Source organism: Moschus berezovskii, chromosome X, assembly GCF_049115385.1.
Source record: "Moschus berezovskii isolate FMDL1 chromosome X, NW_MosBer_1.0, whole genome shotgun sequence".
NCBI lineage: Eukaryota > Metazoa > Chordata > Mammalia > Artiodactyla > Moschidae > Moschus > Moschus berezovskii.
The window spans coordinates 91,262,333-91,273,480 of NC_142488.1; positions in this window are offsets into that span (position 1 = coordinate 91,262,333).

The window sequence follows — 11,148 nt, forward strand, 5'->3', positions numbered from 1 at the left end:
AAACAATCATTTAAAAAATGTTGAGGTTGCTGTAATAGAACTGCTGCTGGTCACTTTAATAAGGCCTATCTTCTGTAAGATAAAGTTTCCTCCAATGAAAATACTGGAGCTGAGAACCAAGACTAGGCCCATGTAGAAGTCAGAGTGGCCAGACACTGTGCCCTTCTAGCAATGACTCTGTTGAGATAAAATACTGAGATGGACAATTTGTATTGATTAAAAAATAAATCCTGTGTTTGAGTTACATCTGTGAAAAATGGCAGATTAGGAAACACCAAAAGTCCTTCCCTTCACAAAAAAGCAAACTGTCAAACACTGTCAAAATCAACTTTATAAGAACTCTGGAAACAAAAGTTTATAGCAACTGTAGTTGTTGAGTGACATCAACAAAAATGGCAGAATAGGGAACTCCAGGGTTCTGTCTACACAAAACCAAATAAGACATCAAAATCTGTCGAGTTTTGCAGAATTCTAGAATCTAATTAAAAAATACAACAAGCAGTGGAATGTTTAGTGAAGAAAAAAGTGGCTACATTGCAGTAAGAGTGCTCTGGTGCTTTCAATCACCTGCCTACCAACTTTTCACTCCCCAAGTCAGTGGCAGCAATGAAGAATGATGTCCTGCACTCTTGGCACAGGTTGATATTGCCAGAATGAGCAATACAGACCTTGTTCCCAAACATTATGGGTTTCCCTGGTGGCTCAGATGGTAAAGCATCTGCCTGCAATGTGGGAGACCGGGGTTTGATCCCTGGGTCAGGAAGATCCCCTGAAGGAAATGGCAACCCATCCCAGTACTCTTGCCTGGAAAATTCCATGGATGGAGGATCCTGGTGGGCTACAGCACATGGGGCTGCATAGAGTCGGACACGACTGAGTGACTTCACTTTCTTTCTTTCCCAAATATTATGATTGTTTGTTTCAACCTGACTAGTGGCTGTCTGGTATAAGGACCTGACTTTATTTCACCTGAATTAGAGTATTCCCATGGCTCCCTTGGTGGCTTTTGCCAAAAGCATTTAAAAGCAAAAGTATTGTCTGGAGTAGCCCAGGGAAAGGGATGACAGTAGGGATAGGAAATAGCTTGAAAAGCCTGGAAAAAAGTTTGGAAAGGAAATGTTCCAACAGTGCTCATGTATACCAGCGAATTGAGAAAGCTACATGTGTACCAACAGCTGGACTCATATTCAAAAAAGGCCGTGAGAAGACTTAAGCTTTCACCTCTGCCTGATCTTCAGGATTTGTGCAAACAGGAACCGACAGTTAAGGCAGAGTTCTAAATGTAGTGGCTAAGCATTTATACAGTCCCTAAATACATACCCAATCTACAAATGTTGGGAGAGTACTTTCTTCTTTCTCTTTTTTCCTTTCTGTATTTCTTTTCTTGATCCCAAGCAATTAAGCACATTCTGTCAGAATACTAGTTGACCACTCAGTTAATGGAATACAAACCTGACTAGCCACATTACACACTACAGTAGTTCTTCCCTTACCTATGAAGGATATGTTCCAAGACCCCTAGTGACCAAATCCTATATATACTATGTTTTTTCCTATACATACATACTTATGATAAAGTTTAATTTATAAATTAGGCACAGTGAGAGATTAACAATGATAACAAAATCAAACAATTATAACAGTATGCTGTAATAAGAGTTATGTGAATGTGGTCTCTCTCTCTCAAAATATCATATTGTACAAATTTAATGCCTTTTCCATTTTAACCAAGCCCTTATCATGCACTGTGGCCATAACTTTTCATAGTTTGAGATGCAACAGCAAAGCTATCATGAATTTCTTTTTCCTTCTTCATGATTTCACAGATAGAAGATTTGTTCTGTCGATCTTACCAACCTAAGCAGACATTTTTTTCTCTTCTTATTAAGTCAAGAACTTTCACTTTTTACTTAAAGGAAGCACTTTAAAGCTTCTTTTTGGCATATCTGAATTGCTAGCATCACTACTCTTATGCCTTGGCACCATTATTAAGTAAAATAAGGGTTCTTTGAACACAAGCACTGTAATGCCCTGACAGGTAATCTGATAACCAAGAGGGCTACTAAGTGACTTATAGGCAGGATATGTTGGACAAAGGGATGATTCATGTCTCAAGTGGGATAAGATGGGAAAATGAGATTTCACCATGCTACTCAGAATAGAATGTGGTCCACTGGAGAAGGGAATGGCAAACCACTTCAGTATTCTTGCCTTGAGAACCCCATGAACAGTATGAAAAGGCAGAAAGATAGGACACTGAAAGATGAACTCCCCAGGTCGGTAGGTGCCCAATATGTTACTGGAGATAAGTGGAAAAATAACTCCAGAAAGAATGAAGGGATGGAGCCAAAGCAAAAACAACACCCAGTTGTGGATGGGACTGGTGATAGAAGCAAGGCTCAATGCTGTAAAGAACAATATTGCATAGGAACCTGGAGTGTTAGGTCCATGAATCAAGGCAAATTGGAAGTGGTCAAACAGGAGATGGCAAGAGTAAACGACATTCTAGGAATCAGAGAACCTAAATGGACTGGAATGGGTGACTTTAACTCAGATGACCATTATGTCCACTACTGTGGGCAGGAATCCCTTAGAAGAAATGGGGTAGCCATCATGGTCAACAATAGAGTCCGAAATGCAGTATTTGGATGCAATCTCAAAAACGACAGAATAATCTCTGTTTGTTTCCAAGGCAAACCATTCAATATCACGGAAATTCAAGTCTGTACCATGACCAGTAATGCTGAAGAAGCTGAATTTGAACGGTTCTATGAAGACCTACAAGACCTTTTAGAACTAACACCCAAAAAAGTGTCCTTTTCATTATAGGGGACTGGAATGCCAAAGTAGGAAGTCAAGAAACACCTGGAGTAACAGGCAAATTTGGCCTTGGAGTACGGAATGAAGCAGGCAAAGGCTAATAGAGTTCTGCCAAGAGAATGCACTGGTCATAGCAAACACCCTCTTCCAACAATACAAGAGAAGACTCTACACATGGACATCACCTGATGGTCGACACCAAAATCAGATTGATTACATTCTTTGCAGCCAAAGATGGAGAAGCTGTATACAATCAGCAAAAACAAGACCGGGAGCTGACTGTGGCTCAGATCATGAACTCCTTATTGCCAAATTCCAACTAAAATTGAAGAAAGTGGCAAAAACCACTAGACCATTCAGGTATGACCTAAATCAAATCCCTTATGATTATACAGTGGAAGTGAGAAATAGATTTAAGGGACTAGATCTGATAGAGTGCCTGATGAACTATGGACGGAGGTTCGTGACATTGTACAGGAGACAGGAATCAAGACCATTCCCAAGAAAAAGAAATGCAAAAAAGCAAAATGGCTGTCTGAGGAGGCCTTACAAATAGCTGTGAAAAGAAGGGAAGCGAAAAACAGAAAAAAAGGAAAGATATACCCATAAGAATGCAGAGTTCCAAAGAGTAGCAAGGAGAGATAAGAAAGCCTTCCTCAGTGATCAATGCAAAGAAATAGAGGAAAACAACAGAATAGGAAAAACAAGAGATCTCTTCAAGAAAATTAGAGATACCAAGGGAACATTTCATGCAAAGATGGGCTCAATAAAGGACAGAAATGGTATGGACCTAACAGAAGCAGAAGATATTAAGAAGAGGTGGCAAGAATACATAGAAGAACTGTACAAAAAAGATCTTCACGACCCAGATAATCACGATGGTGTGATCACTCACCTAGAGCCAGACATCCTGGAATGTGAAGTCAAGTGGGCCTTAGAAGACATCACTATGAACAAAGCTAGTGGAGGTGATGGGATTCCAGTTGAGCAATTTCAAATCCTGAAAGATGATGCTGTGAAAGTGCTGCACTCAATATGCCAGCAAATTTGGAAAACTCAGCAGTGGCCACAGCACTGGAAAAAGTCAGTTTTCATTCCAATCCCAAAGAAAGGCAATGCCAAAGAATGCTCAAACTACCGCACAATTGCACTCATCTCACACACTAGTAAAGTAATGCTCAAAATTCTCCAAGCCAGGCTTCAGCATTATGTGAACTGTGAACTTCCAGATGTTTAAGCTGGTTTTAGAAAAGGCAGAAGAACCAGAGATCAAATTGCCAACATCCACTGGATCATCAAAAAAGCAAGAGAGTTCCAGAAAAACATCTGTTTCTGCTTTATTGACTATGCCAAAGCCTTTGACTGTGTGGATCATAATAAACTGTGGAAAATTCTGAGAGATGGGAATACCAGACCACCTGACCTGCCTCTTGAGAAATCTGTATGCAGGTCAGGAAGCAACAGTTAGAACTGGACATGGAACAACAGACTGGTTCCAAATAGGAAAAGGAGTATGTCAAGGCTGTATATTGTCATCCTACTTATTTAACTTATATGCAGAGAACATAATGAGAAACGCTGGGCTGGAGGAAGCACAAACTGGAATCAAGATTGCCAGGAGAAATATCAATAACCTCAGATGTGTAGATGACACCATCCTTATGGCAGAAAGTGAAGAAGAGAGAAAGTTTCTTGATGAAAGTGAAAGAGAAAAGTTGACTTAAAGCTCAACATTCAGAAAACTAAGATCATGGCATCTGGTCCTATCACTTCCTGGCAAATAGATGGGGAAACAGTGGAAACAGTCGCTGACTTTATTTTTCTGGGCTCCAAAATCACTTCAGATGGTGACTGCAGCCATGAAATTAAAAGACGCTTACTCCTTGGAAGGAAATTATGACCAACCTAGACAGCATTTTAAAAAGCAGAGACATTACTTTGCCAACAAAGGTCCGTCTAGTCAAGGCTATGGTTTTTCCAGTGGTCATGTATGGATGTGAGAGTTGGACTATAAAGAAAGCTGAGTGCAGAAGAATTGATGCTTTTGAACTGGATTGGAGAAGACTCTTGAGAGTCCCTTGGACTGCAAGGAGATCCAACCAGTCCATCCTAAAGGAGATCAGTCTTCGGTGTTCATTGGAAGGACTGATTTGAAGCTGAAACTCCAATACTTTGGCCACCTGATGCAAAGAGGTGACTCACTGGAAAAGACCCTGATGCTGGGAAAAATTGAGGGTGGGAGGAGAAGGGGACAACAGAGGGTGAGATGGTTGGATGGCATCACTGACTCAATGGACATGGGTTTGGGTGGACTTCGCGAGTTGGTGATGGACAGGGAGACCTGGTGTGCTGTGGTTAATGCGGTTGCAAAGAGTCGGACACGACTGAGTGACTGAACTGAATTGAACTGAACTCAGAACAGGGTACAAGTTAAAACCTATGAATTGTTTATTTCTGGAAGTTTCTCTTTAATATTTCCAGATCATGGCTGATTGTGGGTAACTGAAACCATGGAAAATGAAACTTAGCATATGGGGGAACTAATGTAGAGATTTTACAAAATAGTTTAGAAATGTTATTAAACAAACACAAGCCACAAGAGGGAGCAAAAATATACCCTGAGGAAGGGGAATAATCATATTTCAAAAGTTACCATGTTGTAACATTCAAAATATTCAATTTTCAACAAAAATTACAAGACAAGCAAAGAAAGAAGAAAGAATGGCGCATTCACAGGAAAAAAAAGAAATTAATAGAAACTGTCCCTAAAGGAGCTGAGACTAAGACTAGAAAAAGAGTTTAAGACTTTAAATCAACTGTGTTAAATATGCCCCAAAACTTAAGGAAACCAAGAACAAAGAATTAAAGGAAACAGTAGAACAATGTCACATAAAGCAGAGAATATCAATAAAGAGATATAAATTATAAAAAGGAATCAAAAAGAAATTCTGGAGTTGAAAAGTACAATAACTGAAATAAAAAATTTCACTAGAGAAGAGAGTTTTTAGCAAGACTTGAGGAAGAACAATCAATGAAATTGAAGATAGATTAATCCATATTATCCACTCTTAAAAGCAGAAAAAGAATGAAGAAAAATTAATAGAGCCTGAAGAAACTGATGAGACACTATCAATCATACTAACATATGAAAAATGGCATTCCTGGATGGAAGGAAGAGAAAGAAAAGGGAATAAAAATCATTTAAAAAATAATAAATGACTGATAACCTCCAAAATTTGATGAAATACGTGAATCTATATATACACCAAGAAGCTAACAACTTCCAAGCATGGTAAATTCAAGAGATCCACACTGATACACATTATAGTCAAATGGTCAAAATACAAAGCCAAAGAGAGAATTTTGAAATATCACAGAAAGAAGTGACTCATAATGTGCATGAAAGCCTCAATAAGATTAACAGCCCGTTTCTCTTCAGAAGCCATGAAGGCTGGAAGACAATGAGGTCACATATTCACAGTGCTGAAAGAAAAAAACTGTCAAGCAAGAATCCTATATGTGGTCAAACTATCATTCAAAAAAGGGTAGAAATTAAGATGTTTCCAGATAAGCAAAAACTGAGAGAGTTTATTACTATTACTAGTAATACTGTCCTACAAGAAATGCTAAAACTTATCCTTCAGGCTGAAGTGAAAAAACACTAGAGCATAACTCAAAGCCATATGAAGAAATAATGAACAACACAAAGGTACAGAGATAAATGTATAGGCCAGTATTGTTGCATTTTTCATTTGTAACTCCTATTTTTTCCCTATAATATTAAAAAATACCTAAAATAATTATAAATCTATGTTATGGACACATAATGTATAAAGGTGTAATTTGTGACATTAATAACAAAGATGGGGGACAGGGCTATATAGAAGTAGAGTTTTTGCATGCCATTTAAGTTAAATTGATATCAATTTAAATTAGATCATTATAACTTTAGGATGTTAAATGTCTTCCCCATGGTAACCACTAAGAAAATATCTATAGAATGTACACAAAAGCAAATAAGAAGGGAACCTAAATGTGTCACTACACAAAATCAACCAAACACAAAGGGAAATGAGGGACCAAAAAAGCTATGAGACATGGAAAACAGATAGCAAAATAGCAGAAATACTTTATTTTTCCTGAGGAGTAAGGGGATCTGAGCTCCACACCAGGCACTCTAACTTTGATCCTGCACAGGAGAGAAAAGACCCTCAAAGTCCTGGCTTTGAAAACAAATGGGTAATAATCCAGGAAAACTGTAAAACTACAAAGAACAGAAATCCACTCTTGAAGGGCTCATGTGTAACCATAGCCCTGTTACAACAGGAGGGTGCAAACAACCCACATAGGGGACATCCCTTGAGTGCCTGGCTCTGGTGACCAGGTGGGACTGCACTTCTCGGCCCCGCAGACATCTATGTAAGGCCATTCCTTCAAGATTGCGAGAGGTAACCAATTTACTAATACATAGAAACAAACTCAGAGAGTTGGGCAAAAGAGGGAACAGATTGTTCCAATAGAAAGAACATGACAAAACCTCAGAAAAAGCACTAAACGAAATGGAGATAAGCAGTCTACCTCATGAAGAGTTCAAACTAATGGACATAAAGATGCTTACCAAACTCAGGGAAAGAATGGACAAACACAGTAAGAACCTCAACAAAGAGAAAATATAAGAAAACACTAACAGAACTACCAAGTGACCCAGCTATTCCACTTCTCGGTATTTTCTGAATGGGACAGAAACACTAATTTGAAAAGGTACATGCACACCTGTGTTCACTGCAGCATTATTTACAGTAGCCAACCTAAGTGTCCATCAATGTATGAATAGATAAGGAAGATGTTGAATATATATACAATGAAATACTACTCAGTCACAAAAAATGTTGAAATCCTGCCATTTGTGACAACATGGATGGACCCTGAGGGTGTTATGCTACATGTATAAACATATATATTCTGAGATTTCACCATGCTACTCAGAACAGTGTATAATATATACACATATATTCTTTTTCAGATTATTTTCCATTATAGGTTATTATAAGATATTGAATATAGTTCCCTGTTCTATATAGTAGGTTTTTATTGTTTATTTTATGTATGGTAGGGTATATCTGTTAATCCCAGCTGCCTAATTTATGCTTCCCCTCCCTTTCTCTTTTGGTAACCATAGGTTTGCTTTCTTTGTCTGTAATCTACTTCTGTTTTGTAAATACTTTTCTATCATTTTTTAGAGTCCACATCTAAGTGATATCATGATATTTGTCTTTCTCTGACTTCACTAGTAGGATAATCCTAGGTCCATCTATGTTGCTGTGAATGGCACTATTTCATTCATTTTCAAGACCAAGTAATATTCCATTACATATGTATCAACGTTTATGTTGCTTGTTATTTATGTCTTGGTTACTGTAGCAGTAGTGCTGCCATGAACATTGGGGTGCATGTATCTTTTCATATTTAGAGTTTTCATCTTTTCCAAATATACTCCCAGAAGTGGGATTGCTGGATCATGTGGTAACTCTGTGTGCACGCATGTGTGCTCAGTTGCTTCAGTCATGTCCAATTCTTTCTGACCCTATGGACTGTAGCCCACCAGGCTCCTCTGTCCATTGGATTCTCCAGGAAAGAATACTGGAGTGGGTTGCCATGCCCTCCTCCAGGGGATCTTCCCAACCCAGGGATCAAACCCCCATCTCCTGCACTGCGGGCAGATTCTTTACCTCTGAGCCAGCTGGGAAACCCCGTATGATAACTCTACTTTCAGCTTTTAAAATCACTTCCATGCTGTTCTCCATAGTAGCCACACCACTTTTTATTCCCACCAACAGTGCAGGAGAGTCCTCATTTCTCCACACCCTCTCCAGCATTTATTTTTTGTTTTTTGCTTCCTTTTGTTTGTTTTTTGACAATAGCAGAAAATCTGACATTTATTGCTAGTGAAAAACCAGGATAATATTTAATAGATTTAATTCTCATTTGAAAAATTCAGAAAACTGAGGTTTCCCTAAAGGAAAACTAATCACATTCAGAATGTTTTTTAAGCACTCTGCTGAATTCCTTGAATTTCTGCTTAAAACTCTGTCCTTGGGGAGTACAAATGGAACTAGCAGATGATAACAACATTTATTATTTGTAGACTTTTTGATGATGGCCATTCTGGCCAGTATGAGGTGGTACCGTGCTCATTGTATTTGTGATTTTCAGTTCTCTAATAATTAGAGATTTTGAGCATGTTTTCATATGCCTGTTGACCATCTCGGAGATGGTCTTTGGAGAAATGTCTATTTAGGTTTTCTGCTCATTTTTTATATTGAGCTTGGAAGTTGTTTTCATATTTTGGAAAATAATCCTTTGTCAGTCACATTGTTTGCAAATATTTTCTCCTGTAGGTTGTCTTTTCGTTTTGTTTATGGTTTCCTTTGCTGTGCAAAAGTGTATGTGTTTAATTAGGTCTCATTTGTTTATTTCTATATTCATATTCTAGGAGATGGATCCAAAAAAATAAATAAAGCTGTGACTTATGTCAAAGAGTGTTCTGCTTATGTTTTCCTCTAGGAGTTTTATAGTATCCAGAGTTACATTTAGGTTTTAATCCATTTTGAGTTATTTTTGTGTAGGTATTAGAGAATGTTCTAATTTCATTATTTTACATGCAGCTGTCCAGTTTCCCCAGCAGCACTTATTGAAGAGACAATCTTTTCTCCAGTGTATATTCTTGCCTCCTTTGTTGTATATTAATTGATTTGGTCAGTTGATTTTCCACATGAGTGCCAAGACCATTCAATAGGGGAAAGGACAATCCCTTTGACAAATGGTTTTGTGAAAACTGGATAAGATGTCCACATACAAAAGGAGGAAGTTGGACCCTTACTTTACACCACATATAAAAATAGTTCAAAATGTATCAAAGACCTAAATATAAGACACAAAACTATAAAACTTGTAGAAGAAAACAGGAGAAATCTTCATGATATTGGTTTCAGCAACAATTTCTTGGATATAACACCAAAGGTACAGGGAACAAAAGAAAAAATAAATTAGATTCCATTAAAAATTTTTTAAAATTGTGTGTCAAAGGATTCTATCGTGATTATGAAACAGTAATCCACAGAATGGAGGAAAATATTTTCAAAGCATATATATGATAAGTGATTAGTTTCTAGAATATATAAAGAATGACTACAACTCACCAACAGCAAAAGATAAAAACCAACCAACTCCACAGAGTGTACATACCTCAACATAATAAATATGACAAACCTACAACTAGCATTATACACAATGGTGAAAAGCTGAAAGCATTCCCCCTAGGATCAGGAACAAGACAAGGATGTCCACTCTCACCACTTTTATTCAACATAGTTTTGGAAGTCCTAACTACAGCAATCAGAGAAGACAAAAAAGTAAAGGGAATCCAAATTGGAAAAGAAGTAGTCAAATTATCACTGTTTGCTGATGATATGATACTATACATAGAAGATCCTAAAGATGCTACCAGAAAACTACTAGAACTCATCAATGAATTTGGTATAGTTGCAGGTTACAAAATTACTACACAGAAATCTGTTGCATTTCTATACATAACAATGAAAGATCAGAGAGAAAGCCAAGAAGCAATTCCATTTACCATCACATCAAAAAGAATAAAATACCTAGGAATAAACCTACCTAAGGAGACAAAAACCTGGACTCCAAAACTGTAACATGCTGATGAAAGAAATTGAAAAAGACATAAACATATGGAAAGATATATCATGTTTGTGGATTGGAAGAATCAATATTGTCAAAATGACTATACTACCCAAGGCAGTCTACAGATTCAATGCAATCCATCTCAAATGGCATTTTTCACAGAACTAGAACAACAACAAAAATCTCAAAACTTGTATGGAGACAGAAAAGACTCCAAATAGCCAAAGCAACCTTGGAAAAGAAACACAGAACTGGAGGAATCAGCCTCCCTGACTTCAGACTGTACTACAAAGCTACAGTCATCAAGACAGTATGGTACTGGTGCAAAAATAGAAATATAGATCAATGGTACAGAATAGAAAACCCAGAAATAAGCCCACACACCTATGGTCAATTAATCTATGACAAATGAGGCAAGACTACACAATGTTGAAAAGACAATCTCTTCAACAAATGGTGCTGGGAAAACTGGATAGCCACATATAAAAAAATGAAATTAGATCATTTTTTAATTCCATACACAAAAATAAGCTCAAAATTAATTAAAGACCTAAATGTGAGACTGGGCACTATAAAACTCCTAGAGGAAAACATAGAATACTCTCTTACATAAATGACAGCAACACC